The following is a 15,175-nucleotide window of genomic DNA, read 5'->3' as shown; positions in this document are numbered from 1 at the left end:
AGGTCAGAAACTTGTATTTTTCCCCCTCAAGTTTAGGATCACAGGTGAGCCTTCCAATTCTGGATTGTAGTTCATCCCAGATAGAGTCAAGCTGACAACCAGAAACAGCCTTACAACTGGGAAAAAGGACACAAAAACAAACAAACAAAAATCTTGGCCTTCCTAGAAATATTTGGCTTCCCCTATGAATTGTTCTCTGGTGCCGAACCATTGACTGACAATCAGCTCTAAGACCACTGGGACCCTATTGGTATTCTGTGACATACCCCTGCCTGGAGCTTCTTGAGACTCCACAGTGAAGAAATGAACAGCTCAAGCCCACAGGTTGATGAATGATACCAGAGGGAGAGATTATTCTCTCAGAATCAACTGGCAGGACTCTGGTAATTGGCCTTCACCAGGCCACTCAGCTGGGATCAGACCAAGGTATGTTAGACTGGACAGCCTAGTGCGGATGTCTCAGACAGATGCAAGGTTTGTGCTCAGGTAAATCCAAAACAGAGAAGCCTTACCCAGGAAGAAGTCCAAATAAAACATCAGCACCCCAGAGAACTCTGGGAAACCTGACTTCACCAAGATCCAGCTTTCTAGGGGAGGATACAAGTTCTTGATAGTTTTTATAGATACATTTTTCCATGTGGATAAAAGTGTTCGCACCTGGCTGAAACTGATCAAATACTAACTGAAAAGTTCCTTCAGGAACTGATTCCCTGATCTGGCTTCTCTGTAGCTATGGAGGCAATGGCCTTGCTTTCATAGCCAAAACCTCTCAATTAATAGCTAAAATGTTAGATGTTGATTTTTTTTATTTTTTTGTTTTGTTTTGTTTTTCGAGACAGGGTTTCTCTGTATAGTCCTGGCTGTCCTAGAACTCACTCTGTAGACCAGGCTGGCCTCGAACTCAGAAATTTGCCTGCCTCTGCCTCCCAAGTGCTGGGATTAATGGCATGCACCACCATGCCCGGCATTAGATGTTGATTAAAAACATTATTGTTCATATAGACCTCAGAGTTCTGACCAGGTGAAAAGAGTAAATGGAACCTTAAAAGAGCCTTTAAGAAAAGTCTCATTATAATCTAGCAAAGGACGGGTTAGGCCCCCTTCCTGCACTTTGCTTCAGGGTGCCTGCTGCACCCCACATAGGGAGTGACTTACTCTCCTGTGAGATTGTGTTTGAAAGACTTCCCCACTGCTTCCCAGGTGCAGAGACCAGTGGTTGACAAAACTCTCTAACCATCCCTTTCTTAAGTCACTACAGGCCCTCCAGGCTTCCACACAGACTATTCACTGGACTGTCAAAGAGACCCAGCTGCCTTCTGAGTCTACCACCAGTTTCCCCTTGTCTGAGCCCAGTGTTACTATCTGCTGGTAACCAAAGCAGTTCTGGAATCAACTTGGAAAGGACCCTACACAGTCACTGTCTTCACTTTTATGGTTGTGAAGGTAGCTGGCATTATACCATAGATTCACACCACCCAGTTCAAAAAAGCCAAACCCATAGATGTCACTGCCAAATAGACTGTCTCCCAGGCTTTGTCTCACTAAAATTAAGTTTTCCTTCTACCTACAGTTTGTCTCTGTCTTAATTAGGGTTTTACTGCTATGAACAAACACTATGACCAAGGCAACTCTTATAAAGACAACATTCAATTGGGGCTGGCCTACAGATTCAGAGGTTCAGTCCATTATCATCAAGGCGGGGAACATGGTAGTGTTCTGGCAGGCATGTCTTGGGAGAAGTTGAGAATTCTACATCTTGATCTGAAGGCTGCTAAGAGAAGACTGTCTTCCAGGCAGCTAGGAGGAGGGTCTCAAAGCCCACTCCCACAGTGGGCACATTTCCTCCAACCAGGCCACAGCTACTCCAGCAGGGCCACATCTCCTAATAGTATCACTCCCTGGGCCAAGCATATGCATAACATGTTGGGACCAGAACCTAGCAGAATAGTCATCAAAGAGACCAGAGAGACTTCATCCAGCAAATGATGGGATCAGATGCACATTAGGAGGAGCTTGGGGAGTCCCGTGAGGAAGGGGAGGAAAGATTGGAGGAACCAGAGGGGCCAGGGATGCCATGAAAGCAAGACCTATAGAATCGACTAACTGGGACTCATGGGAACTAGCAAAGACTAGGGAGCCTATAGGTGTCTGACCTAGGTCCTCTGAATACATGTTATGGCTGAGTAGCGTGATGGTCTTGTGGGAACCTCAGTAAGCCACGGTTGTCCCTGACTCTTTCACCTACTTGTGGGACCCTTTTCCTTCTGGGTTGCCTCGTCCAGCCTTGTCATGATGCTGCTATGTATCAGATCTTATTGTAGCTTGCTATGCCATGTTTGGTTGCTGTCTCTGGGAGGCCTGCCCTTTTCTGAGGGGAGGAAAAAGTGGGGATTAGATCTGTGGGTGAGGGGAGGGGAGGGAGGGAAAACTTCTGTCAGGATATAATATATGAGAGAATTTTAAAAGAGAAAACAGTGTTTCCCCAGTCCCCAAGCCCTCTCACTCTCGGGCATCTGCCTCCTCCCGAGTCTTCTGTTTTGTCTTATGACATGAGCATGAGTCATGATCCAGCACCATCACCCCCAGGCCTGGATCTAGGAACTGTGAAGGACAGATACATGGAGGTAATATGTATGGCTACAGACCAGCAACCCATATTTCATCTTGACCATTGCTTACTAATGCCTGTCCGGTGGTATTGGAGAAAGGAAAGATATGGACATTTACCTGTTGAGATAGGAATGCACAGTTTATAATTCTATGCATGCCCTGTGACTTGACTCCCCCCCCCCCCCGCACCCCCCCCCCAGTTGCCAGGAACAAGGGAGTTTCCATTGTAAAAATTGTGGTTGTAAAACAGAGGCTTCCTGAAAATACACGGATGAATATGTGTATAAACGAAAGGCCCCCTCCCAAGAATGCACTATAGGAAAATGTTATCTATGGGTCATGAAATTAAAAATTGGAAATTCCTTTTAAAATATTCTGGCTTTTAGGAAACAGGAAAAACCTGGGGAATCAGATTCTATGCCACAGGAAAGGACCCTGGGGATAGAGCTAATCACTCCCAGACAGAAAGTGCTAGGACTGCTGGTTACACTTAGGCAGAGCCCCTGTACTACAGCATAGGCACTAACCAGACTGTCAGCCCATTAACTGACAAAACTAACTGTGACTGGGGGTAGCCCAAATCAATGATGGACAGCTAAAAGGGGGCTGAAATTTGTCTAATATCCAAAACCTTCAACCTAGGCATTTCCCCTTATTCTGATGTTTTCCATTCTGCCTTATAGGTTAATTCATCTGGACCACAGCAATATTACTAGGTCCAAGACTACTTGGTAAGCATATATTAATAGCTGAATAATGTGCCTCTTCTGTGCTTTCCAGATTAAGTAGACAGGTGGGTCAGACCTAGAGGTATTAAATTTTCCATTTCTGAATTAAAATACAAGTTAGAACCATGACCAAGGCAACTCTTATAAAGGACAATGTTTCACTGGAGCTGGCTTACAGGTTCAGAGGTTCAGTCCATTATCATCATGGCAGGAAGCATGGCAGCATCCAGGCAGGCATGACGCTGGAAGAGCTGAGGGTTATACATCTTGTTCTGAAGGCAAACAGGAGAAGACTGACTTCGAGGCAGCTAGGGGAAGGGTCTCAAAGCCCACCCTCACAGTGACACACTTCCTCTAAGGCAACGCCTACTTCAACAAGGTCACACCTCCTAATAGTGCTCCTCCCTAAACTAAACATATTTAAACCACCACAAGGAGTAATTAAAAGACCTTGTTATGGTTGGGGAAAAAAAAACAACAAAACTCAAAAAAGAGAGAAAAACAAAAACATTAATCAGATAGTTGGTACCAATCTCTGTTCTCTTGGACCTTCTGTCTAACTGCTCTGCTATCAATTCTGGCTGGGCCTTTAATTCTCATTCTGAATGAATTACTGGTAGGTCCTTGCATCTTAAACTATATGGCCAATTATGAACCAGTTCAGTAAAATTAATAGTACTTAGAACCAACTCAACCTCTTTAAAACAGGGTAAGTCCACAGTTTTACTTATTCACCAAGACAAGTTGGAAACTGGTTTCCATTTGTTTTCAAGCATAGAAAAACTGTTTGGGGGGAGGGTGGGGATAGGATGTCTTAGAATTAGGAAATGAAAATCCTTGGCTTCAGCATAAAGTTTATTTGGATGGTTGAACTATTTTTCTCAAACTGTGAGGAGGCAAAAGGCTGGCACACAACCCTCTTAGTCAGAAAGACTGGTTTCAGACCACGAGAGCCACCTGGGGTGTGTTCTATCAAGTGAAGCAGACTGAATCCTAGCACTTCATAAAACACTGCAAAAACAGAATACACACAGGTAGTTTGAGACTGGGTCGAAATCCCTTAAGGCAGCTCTAGGGGGTCATGAAGATCACAGGGAGAGAGACAAGTCTGTGAAGGCCCCAGCTGTAAGATAGACTTTGCTTCAAGCCTTTACCTTATGAGTTGATGCAAGGACAAAGAAGTGGGGATGTGGGAATGGGGCACAGGGGAGAGAAAGAAACTTTCACTTAGGAATCACAGGGGTCTTTGCAGAAGCCAAATGGGTCACATCTCAGAATCCCATCAGATTTTGTTGGCCTGAAGTATTTACCTATAACATCTGGACCCTTGTCTTAGTTAGGGTTTTACTGCTGTGAACAGACACCATGACCAAGACAAGTCTTATATAGGACCATGTTTAATTGGGGCTGGCTTACAGATTCAGAGGTTCAGTCCATTATCATCAAGGTGGGAACATGGAAGCATCCAGGCAGGCAGGGTACAGAAGGAGCTGAAAGGTCTACATCTTCATCTGAAGGCTGCCAGCAGAATACTGGCTTTCAGGCACCTAGGATAATGGTATTAAACCCACGCCCACAGTGGTATACCTACTCCAACAAGGCCACACCTCCCAATGGTGCTACACCCTGGCCCAAGCATATATAAACCATTACAGCCCTTGAGCCAATGTTTTCTGGACATCAATAGTTCTACTCTTCACACGGGTATCCAGAGAGATCTCTGGAGGCTCAAACAGACAATAATATAGTACAATAATAATTTAATGTAATATAACAAATGATAAAACAGTTTATAGGATATTTCTAAATATATTCATTCCCAAAATGTTGAGAACCTACCACATGCAAGGTCAAAAAGGATAATAGAATAGCCAGACATTTGGGCTCTGCTCTTGAGATGGCTCCACTGGTTTAGCCCATTCAGGCAAACTTTGGCACATGCTCTGACCAACAATGGGCAGAAGTAATACCGTGATGTTTCTAAAGCCTGCTGTTTTTACCATCTCTCTCATGCTACTACGCAAAGACCAGAGATCCTCAACCTGTGGGTGGCATATCATATATTTACAATTTATAACAGTAGCAGATTATAACAGGTTACAATTTGTAATGTAGCAAAATTATAGTTGTGGAGTAGCAATGTAACATTTTATGGTTTGGGGTCACCAGAACATGAGGAACTGTATTAAAGGCTGGTAACATTAGGAAGGTTGAGAACCACTGACTAGCACTGGTGTTCCATACCTTTAATCTTAGCCCTTGGGAAGCAGAGGCAGGTGGATCTTTATGAGTCTAAGGCCAGTTCTGGTTTACAGAGTGAGTTACAGGACAGCCAGGGCTACACAGAGAAACCCTGACTCGAAAAAAGAAAACAACAACAACAAAAACAAACAAACAAAACACTGGCTTAGTCTATCAAGAAAGGAGACTGTGGAAAAACCACCAACTGTGCCTAGCCTTCACCACAGAATTTTAAGGGCACAAAATGATTGCTAGTTTAGTTCATGGAGTTTCCCATAGTTTCTTTATAAGAAATAGATAATTGATACATGAGGATGATTATTATAGAAATGAGAGTAACACCCAAACTGTCTATGTCCACCCCACCTAACCCACCCCACCCTACTCTGCCCCATCCCACTCTGCCCCATCCCACCCCTGTTTTATAAACATGTTACATGACAAAAGGGAAGAAAGTAGGCTTGTTTTTGAAGGGCTAGAGAGCAAGCTCAGAGCCCTGAAGATGCTAGGCAGGTTCTCTACCACTAGGCTACACTTCCTGCCCTTGGGCTTTGTCAGTTTCACCCTGACTGCTATGTAGCCAGGACCCACCTGCTTCCACCTCTCGAATGCTAGGGTTATAGGCATGATCCACACCACCAGGCACCAAAGATATTAATGAGAGATCACTCTGTATTATCCGGAATGTTCTAATTATATCATATGATCCCTTATAAGAAGAAAATATTCTCCAGCTGACAGAAGCCAGAGACAGAAATTTGAAACTGTGACAAAGGTGTGAGCTGCTTTGCAGATGCCACGTGGAAAGTGTTAAAAGGCCTAAAGAAAGAAAGCTTTTGAGAGCCAAGACGGGGCTTGGTTCAGACTGAGCAAGCAGACTGGAATGGAAGATTCCAAAGGTGTCCACCAGTCTCAGGAATGTAGAAGAGAATGCACCTCCTGAGTTCCATGAAGGGACCAAGCCCTGCCAATATGCTGATGGCCCTTTCTGGAACCAATACAGACAACCTAGCCATGCCACTTTGTTGAATTTCAACTGGAGGGCAGAAGATGGTTGCTGTTGTAAGCCAGTATGTTTGAAGTTATTTATTACAGCAACAACTGAAAGCCAGTCACTGAAAGGCAATTTAAGCTGCCTTCTTTCAAGGGATGAGCCCCAAGCCAAGAAGGGAAGATCTGATGCCACCAAGAAAATGGCAGCCTGGCTCTGGTGTCCTGTAGGAGGCATGACAGATCCAGCCCCAATTCCCACTCCCATCCCCCCACCCAGCTCAGAAGCAATCCCTGAGGTAAGTGCCGGTGAAGGTAGTTGTCTTGATGGTCCCAGGAAATTCCAGCAGAAGGTGGGAGAGTGAGAGAGGGAAATGACAGAATCCCAAAACATGAATTACAAAGAAGGACATCGTAGGCACTCCGATTGCAGTCCTTCTCAGTGCTGCTCATCACAGACACCCCAAGTGCAGTCCTTCTCAGCGATGCTAGGAAACAGTGGAGGCTGTGCCTCTGTGTCACCTTACCCAGGGGATATGGTCATGAGGGATTTATAGATCAACTGCCATCAACATGGTTAAAGTCTCTCTTGAGGGCATTAGCCTCATGATACTGTAAGCCGACGTGCACGTTTGAAGGGCAGACACCAACAATTTAGGACCACTCGAGGCAGGCACGGACATAGGGCGGGAAGGAGTAGGAGGTGCTGTCTGTTGCAAGTATGGCATTGTGCACCAAACTGATGAGGTCAGAAGCTGTGAATGAGACATTATAGCACTTACTGTAAGGGGATAAAGGTGCCTCAGGTGGAGAGTAATGAGCACGCTCACAGAGGCACTAAAACATCCAAAGGACTGTTGGGAAATGCTCAGGGATTAACCGGGAGTCGGTATGACTTACTCCAACACCCCTTACTTGGTGCCTTGGGGCAAATGACTTTATTGCTCTCAATACAATCTCTTATCATATTATCTATGATTCAAATGGCAGATAATTGCAGCCTCCTTGGATTAGATTAGATAATGGTTTTAAAGAATCTGAAGTTGGCAGTGTCAGCCCTCAGTAAACAAAAAGATAAATTACTAACGGGGTTGCAGGGTTACGACCATGTGGGTTTGTGATTATTAGCTAACTATACTCACAGGCAGAGTCAGGAGAAGTGGTCTGGGGAGGGGTGTTGGGGCTAGAACAGTGGACAGCAGCAGGTCTTAGCTATTTTATATATATATATATATATATATATAATGTATTTTATATATACATACAATTATACATTATATATATATATATGTATATATATATATATATAATGTATTCTATAATGTGGGCTTGGGGTAGCAGTATATCTTCAGTGGCAGAACACATGCTTAGCATGTAAAATCAACATTCTTTTTTTTTTTTTTCGAGACAGGGTTTCTCTGTGTAGCCCTGGGTGTCCTGGAACTCACTCTGTAGACCAGGCTGGCCTCGAACTCAGAAATCTGCCTGCCTCTGCCTCCTGAGTGCTGGGATTAAAGGCATGTGCCACCACCACCACCCGGCTTAAAATCAACATTCTTAACATGTCCAATGAGCAGCCCAGAAGTTTTCAAAGCTTAATTTGAATTTGTACAATTGATTCAGGATTTCTCTCAGGAAATGAGGCACAGTAATCCAGGACTTCTGACCCTGAAGGTCGGGAGCTGTCAAGAGTTCTGCAAGTCGAGGTCAGGTGGTCTAGAAGTTTAGCTAGGAAAAGAACCACTCCTATCTTTACCTTCTGATAAAGTGACCTTTTCCTGCAGTGATGAATGGAGAAAGCCACAGCGCCAGTGGCAAAAACTGTGGCTTTGTCGCTGGTGAAAAAGTAAACAAGCCAAGAGTATCCACGATACTTCCAAATTAAACATCTTTCAAAGAAAAAGTATGTCTTCCACCTCTCTGTCTGTCTCTGCCTCTGTCTATGTCTGTGTGTCTGTCTGTTTGTTTCTCTTAGTCTCTCTCTGTCTCTCTCTGTCTCTGTCTCTCTCTGTTTGTGTGTGTACATGCACATGCCAGACATGCCAGAACACACATGGGAAAGGTCAGAGAGTAATCGGCACATCACTTTTTTTCTTCCACTATGTGGGTCCCAGGGATTGAAACTCATGTCATCAGGCAAGAACCTTTCTTTAGTCACTGAGCCAACTAGCCAGTCCCAGATATATTTTAATTTATATTCATTACTAATTCAAAATCATGGCATTTACATTTAAAATTTTAAATTATATGTATGCATTTTATTTTATGTATTTTGGCTGCATGTATACCTGTGTAGTACGTCTGTGCTTGGTGTCGTCAGGGGTCAGTAGCGGGATCTAACTCCCTGGACCTGGAGTTGTGAGTGCTGGGAACTGAACCCAGGTCCTCTGCAAGAGCCAGTATTCTTAACATCTGAGCCATCTCTCCAAATCCCCCAGATTTTATATTAAATTCATTAATAAGAAAGCATATTTACAGCTATATTGGATATTTGTTTTCAAACATATTTTAAGTGAACTTCAATATAAATGTCTCTCTTGGAATTTCTAGGTGTTTTGGCTTATGCTTTAAAAACACAGTTTTTTTTTTTTAAAGAAAGTGTGCAGAAACCTCCCTGGGGAAGAAAAACAATACTCCATACAACCTCATATTCTCTGGCTTTGCTGATGTTAATTCTAGAGCTCTTGACCCAGCCATCAGTATATACCCATTTATCTAATAATAAATCCCACCCACATGAGCTCTGAGAAGAGCAGTCACATGACCAGATTTGCATGCTGGCGTGAGGTACACCAATTGTCCTCAGTCCTTCCTCCACACTGTCCACCCTGTTCTGTTAACAGCCATAGTTCATACTGGTCCTGGTCTAATATACATAAGCCAGGGCTTCCTTGGGGACAGTTTTCTTGTCTGTGAGGGAATATTTATGAATGGAAAAAGTCCCTTAGGCAAGCCATCGGTTTCTTTCTTTCTCTCCCTTTTAAAAATGTATTTGTGTATGTGTGTGTGTGTGTGCGCGTGTGTCACAATTTGTGACAGTCATCACTCCTTCCACCATAGGGGTTCTATAGATTGAAGTCAGGTGGTCAGCTTTGGCAGCAAATACCTTTACCCCCTGAGCCATCTTCCCCTGGTTTGTTTGTTTGTTTTAAATTCTTGCTTATGTGTTTGTGGCAGGGTCTCATCTAACAAACACTCTCTATATAATTATGGCTGACCTTGAACTCCTGATCCCACCTTCAGCTCTTTAGTTTGGGGATTACAGGTGTAAGGCCACACCCAAGTTGTCCCTGGTATGTGCTCTGTATGTGCTGTTGCCACCCTCCAAAAATGGTCAAGGTCTAGGAGTTCTGAGGAATGTGGTCATGATGGACTCTTTTTGGAAAGCAGAATTTGAGCAGATCTGTGGGGGTTTTTTTATTAGATATTTTCTTCATTTATATTTCAAATGTTATCCCGAAAGTCCCCTATACCCTCCCCCCGCCCTGCTCCCCAACCCACCCACTCCCACTTCCTGGCCCTGGCATTCCCCTGTACTGGGGCATATGATCTTCACAAGACCAAGGGCCTCTCCTCCCATTGATGGCCTACTAGGCCACCCTCTGCTACCTATGCAACTAGAGACACAGCTCTGGGGGTTACTGGTTAGTTCATATTGTTGATCCTTCTATAGGGTTGGGTATTTTTTCTAGCTCCTTCTTTAGGGGCCCTGTGTTCCATCCAATAGATCTGTTTTAAAGAAATGATTGTGTCTACAGAAAACCTGCTGGCATGGTTGTAAAATTATAAGTCTCACAAAGGGAAGGCCTTTGTGGCCAGATTCATGTGGTATGGTCTGTTTCCTTGTTCATGGAACCTCTTCCTTCTCCTGAAGGGGCAAAGGGAAGTTGGCAGGCTATGTTTCCCAGCCTCCTACACTTAGCAGAGCCTTGGAACTGTTCGCTGGTACATTACCTCAGTCTTGCTTTCCCCTCGTGATTTCTTTAGGCGTGCTGGAAAATCGAGGATAATCCCCAATCTCCAAGCTGATTAGCAACCTAATTCACTTCTGCCACGTAATCCTATGTCCTACCAGGGTCCAGGGCTGTGACATGGGTATCTCTGAGGGGCTATTGTTAGTGGCCGTGAGAGATAGAGAGAAACGCACAGTTTGCCAAAGGAAAGTTGGCGTAGGAAAGGTCAGTGCCTCCCTCTGTAACCTGCATGCCCTTATCTTGATGCACTCACTTTATTTATATTTCTGTTTTGTTTGAGGGTTTTGGACAGAGTATCACCGTGTAGCTTGGTTGGCCTGGACCTCCCTATATAGGTCACACGGGCTTCTTCTCTGAGTAACCCTCCCACCCTGTTCCCTGAGTCCCAGGATTACAAGTGTGCAGCATACCCCGTGTTCACTCATATTTTTATTATGCATCTGTAGCAGATGCCTATGGGGTGTTTTGCCATATAGTGTCATCCACCTGCTTCAGGGCACTTTGGAGAGACAGTTCCATGAACTTTGCCAGTTTCTGTTTTCAAGCTAACATGGAAACACCTCTGCTCTCTCTTAGGCAGTAAAAGGTCACTCAGCCAGATTTGAGTACATGAAAGTACATGGAGTAAACACGCCCAGGAGCAGTGCTCATCTGATAGAGAGTGAGACCCATGGTTAGGCATGGCAGGCTCCAGCCTGTAGCAGAGCTTCTGATGGTTCTCTGTGGTTCCCTACGAGGTCCCAGCAGTTCTGAGTCTCAGTTGCCCTCAGTGGTTACCTATGAATAAACCTTGTGTTTTTATTGCTGTGAAGAGATACCATGACCACAGCAATTGTTATACAGGAAAACATTCAACTGGGACTGGCTTACAGTTTCAAAGGTTTAGTCCATTATGATCATGGTGGGGAGCATGGCAGCATGCTGGCAGACGTGGTGATAGAGAAGGAGCTGAGAGTTCTACATCTTGATCTGAAGGCAGCAGAAGAAGACTGTGCCACACTGGGCACAGCTTGAGCATAGGGGACCTTACAGCCTATCCCCCAGTGATACACTTCTTCCAACAAGGCCACACCTAAGGGCCAAGCATAGGAACGTGAGTCTATGAGGGCATTCCTATTCAAACCACCATGCACTGTCTTAGCTGTTCTCCTCTCTCTGCTTTATTCTTCCTGCCTATGATTTCGACTTCCTAGCATTACCTATCCAATAGTCTACCTGCATCCACATCCTTCCCTTAGGGTTGCCTTAGGGAGAAATGAAATCCTATCGTGCTTGCTGCCCACATCTTGTGGAGCTAGCGGTTCCAGCATGCAAGGTGAAACCACAACATCACACCAGAGCAGCTCGTTTGTACACATCTCTTCTGACCTTTGGGTTGGTTGGTGACCTGCCACAAAAACTGCCTCCGATTAATCATGTCTTCTGAGACAATTCCACGAAAGGCTGCTTCTGTACATTGCTATTGGCTGATTATGAGGCTCCACATCAGGATCTGTTGGAGGAGTAAGAACCACCCTTCTGAGGCACGTGCTAAAAGGTCTCCCTACCTAAGGGCAGGGAAAGGTTGTTTGAGGTTATCTCCCTTTTAGTTCAGGCTGAGGTCCTGCTTGTTTATCTGAGTTCTGGAAATAACCCTGGGAATTCATTTAGGTGCCAAGGGAAACATGAGGACGGTGTACTCTAAAAACACTTCGCTGTAAGCTGCCGCAGCAGACAGCAGCCACAAACCCAGAGAAGGTTATTGGGACCCTCCTGTAGATCCAACAAATGCCTGGTGACTTTGGGGGAGAGGTTATATATTCTTTTTTGGCCAATGGGGATATCATTGTACCTGTGTTCTAAAGATAGGCAAAAGTAATGGTGTAGCATTTGGGAAGAATTTTAATATCTCCCTAGGATGGGACAGAGCTTGTCCTCGTTAGGGTTTCTATTACTGCAATGAAACACCATGACCAAAAAAGCAGTGTTGGGAGGAAAGGGTCTATTCTGCTTATATGTCCATATCAGTGTTCATCATCCACAGAAATCAGGACAGGGGCTCACACAGGGCAGGAACCTGGAGGCAGGAGCTGATGCAGAGGCCACAGAGGACTGCTGCTTACTACTTTGCTTTCCCCTGGCTTGCTCAGCCTGCTTTTTGATAGAATCCAGAACCACCAGCCCAGAGATGGCACCACCCACAATGGGATGGGCCCTCCCCCACCAGTCACTAATAAAGAAAATTCCTTACAGCTAGATCTTAGTCTTTTTTTTTTTTTTTCTTTTTTCAGTTTTTTGAGACAGGGTTTCTCTGTGTAGCCCTGGCTGTCCTGGAACTCACTTTGTAGACCAGGCTGGCCTCGAACTCAGAAATCTGCCTGCCTCTGCCTCCCGAGTGCTGGGATTAAAGGCATGCACCACTACGTCCGGCTTTTAGTCATCTTTTCAATTGAAGTTCCCTCCCTCCAGATAGCTCCAGTGTGTGTGTATCAAGTTGACCTAAGACTATCCAGCACATGTTGCTGGGTACCTCTTGCAGGGTAACATGTGCCCATTTTCTTATGAAGTCTTCTCTCGTGTACTGGGACTGGGGAGAGCTGGAATGAGACCCAGACCTCTTCAGCATTCTGGGAGGACCCTTTCCAGGAGTTGGGGAAGCTGTCTTGAGATGAAGAAATGCCCACAGGAAGCTGAGGAATATCTTGAGAATAGTCTCTATCTGAGAATAGCATCTTGGAGGAGAGAACTGGCCATGCAAGGAAGCCGGGCTGTGGTGCCTTCATAATACCGCCTCCAATACTATGAGGAGATCAGGGAAGTCCCTCAGAGCTGTCCTAGACTGAGGTAAAGAGTCCTTAGACACGGCTGCTCCAGGAAGTCCACACAGCTCCCTCACCTTGGGTTTGAACCTCCTAGGAGCTGGAGTTGAGTGTCTGGGTCCTAAGACCCAGAGCAAGGTACCCTGCCCGCACTGTAACCTGTGCTGGTCTCCGAGGGAGGCTCTGCCCTACACTTGCCTTCAAAGCCCTTTAGCCTCCCGTGGCAATAGGAAAGCTGTTTCTACCTTACCACTGCTGAAGAGCAGCTACATGCGCAATATAGCACATGAGAAATATACCTAATTTGTATTTCAGTCAATAATTCTATTCCAAAAGCAGAGTGTTTATTTTAGTCTTCAAGACACATTGGGTCATATGATCCTTCTTCATCCTCAGAACCTGAAAGGTTTTTAGTTTTGTTTCATTTTGTTTTGTTTCTATGTGTATGAGTGTTTTGTCTGCATATGTCTGTATACCACATATGTGCCCAGTTTCTGAGGTCAGAAGAGGGCTTCAGATCCCCTGGAACTAGAGTTACAGCAGGTGGTGAGCTGCCATGTGGGTTCTGGGAATCAAACCCAGGCTCTCTGGGAGAGCAGCCAGTGCTTTTATCTCCCGAGTTATCTGTTCACCCAATCACAACCTGAGTGTTGTTACCATTTAATACTAACATTTAAAAGTCTCAGTTAGTTTGACCCCCTAGTACCACAAAACAGCTACAAGAGAAAACACCAAACCCTTTAGAAAGGAAAAGAAAAGCCAACCACCTCTTTACTACACATCCTTCTCTCTCTGACAGCAAGGAGGGGCAGGGATGGCTGTCTAGAAGCACCCAGTTGGCAGTACCCAGCCTGCAGCACCCAGTGAAGGCTGAGAACCTGCTTGTTGCGTATTCTCTACATGTTTCAGTCCCCTGCTCCCTGGACCTTTTTTTTTTTTTTTTTTAATTTCAGAATAAGAATATGAAGATTTATTTTTTAAAAGATTATTACAGCTTGAAAAAAAACAGAAGGGTCGCCAGGGCCAAGAAGTGGGAGTGGGTGGTGGGTGGGGGAGTGGGTGGGGGAGCGTGTGGGGGACTTTTGGGATAGCATTGGAAATGTAAATGAAATAAATACCTAATTAAAAAAAAACTGGAGGGGCTGAACGATGGCTCAGCAGAGGACCTATTCATATTTCATACGAATAGTTCATTGATTTTCATTAACAAGTGACTCTAAAAATTCGACAGTGGGTGTCTGAAACTCAAAGAGCCTTCAAAGCAGAGGCAGCGAACACATATAAAGTCTTAACAGTCTGACCGCCCAGATATGAGCTGACACCAAGGAAAGTGCCAACCTGGCAGAGAAAAAGCCCACAACGTCTCAACCCTACACAAAGAACCGTGGCAATGGAGGAGAGCTGGGAGCAGGAGAGGGGCCCTTTCCCAGGGAAGAGCACACCAACTGCCTGGTTGTCCAGTGCCAAACAGGCAGCATTCTAGCATTATACGGACTGAACAGCCTACATTAGGGATGTGTATATGTATACACATAGACATATATACAATGCAATAATGATTAGTAAAAAATGATGTCATGAGTCTGAAGGGGAGGGTAAATGGGAGGTTTTGGAGGGTGAAAAGGGAAGGGAGGAATGATGAAATTAAATTATAATGTCAGAAAAAAAATAAAAACAAATGGAGGCAGTGAATGAACACTTTGCAAAGCCACAGAGCTACCTTGCAAATGAAACCATTACCACATGGCTGCAAACTACCCTCATGTCCCCCACAGCACTAAACAAAATGGCCTGGACTCCAATCCTTTCAAATGGGTCTCAATGTGTCAGGAAA

General features: G+C 44.8%; 1 protein-coding gene and 1 pseudogene across 2 annotated transcripts in view; both read left to right on the top strand.

Moving 5' to 3' along the window:
• Shld1 (shieldin complex subunit 1) overlaps positions 1-15,175 on the top strand; it is a 131,597-nt gene that overhangs the window by 683 nt on the left and 115,739 nt on the right. The gene's annotated exons all lie outside the window — the stretch shown is intronic.
• LOC110290340 (large ribosomal subunit protein eL38-like) overlaps positions 6,425-15,175 on the top strand; it is a 16,015-nt pseudogene continuing 7,264 nt past the window's right edge. The window contains exon 1 of the transcript XR_015044848.1: positions 6,425-6,868. The product of XR_015044848.1 is annotated as a large ribosomal subunit protein eL38-like (transcript). The remainder of the gene's footprint in view (positions 6,869-15,175) is intronic.

This window comes from Mus caroli, unplaced genomic scaffold, assembly GCF_978045245.1.
Source record: "Mus caroli unplaced genomic scaffold, Mus_caroli_1 scaffold_2, whole genome shotgun sequence".
In the NCBI taxonomy this organism is placed as follows: Eukaryota; Metazoa; Chordata; class Mammalia; order Rodentia; family Muridae; genus Mus; species Mus caroli.
This window is presented reverse-complemented; position numbering and strand designations above follow the sequence as displayed.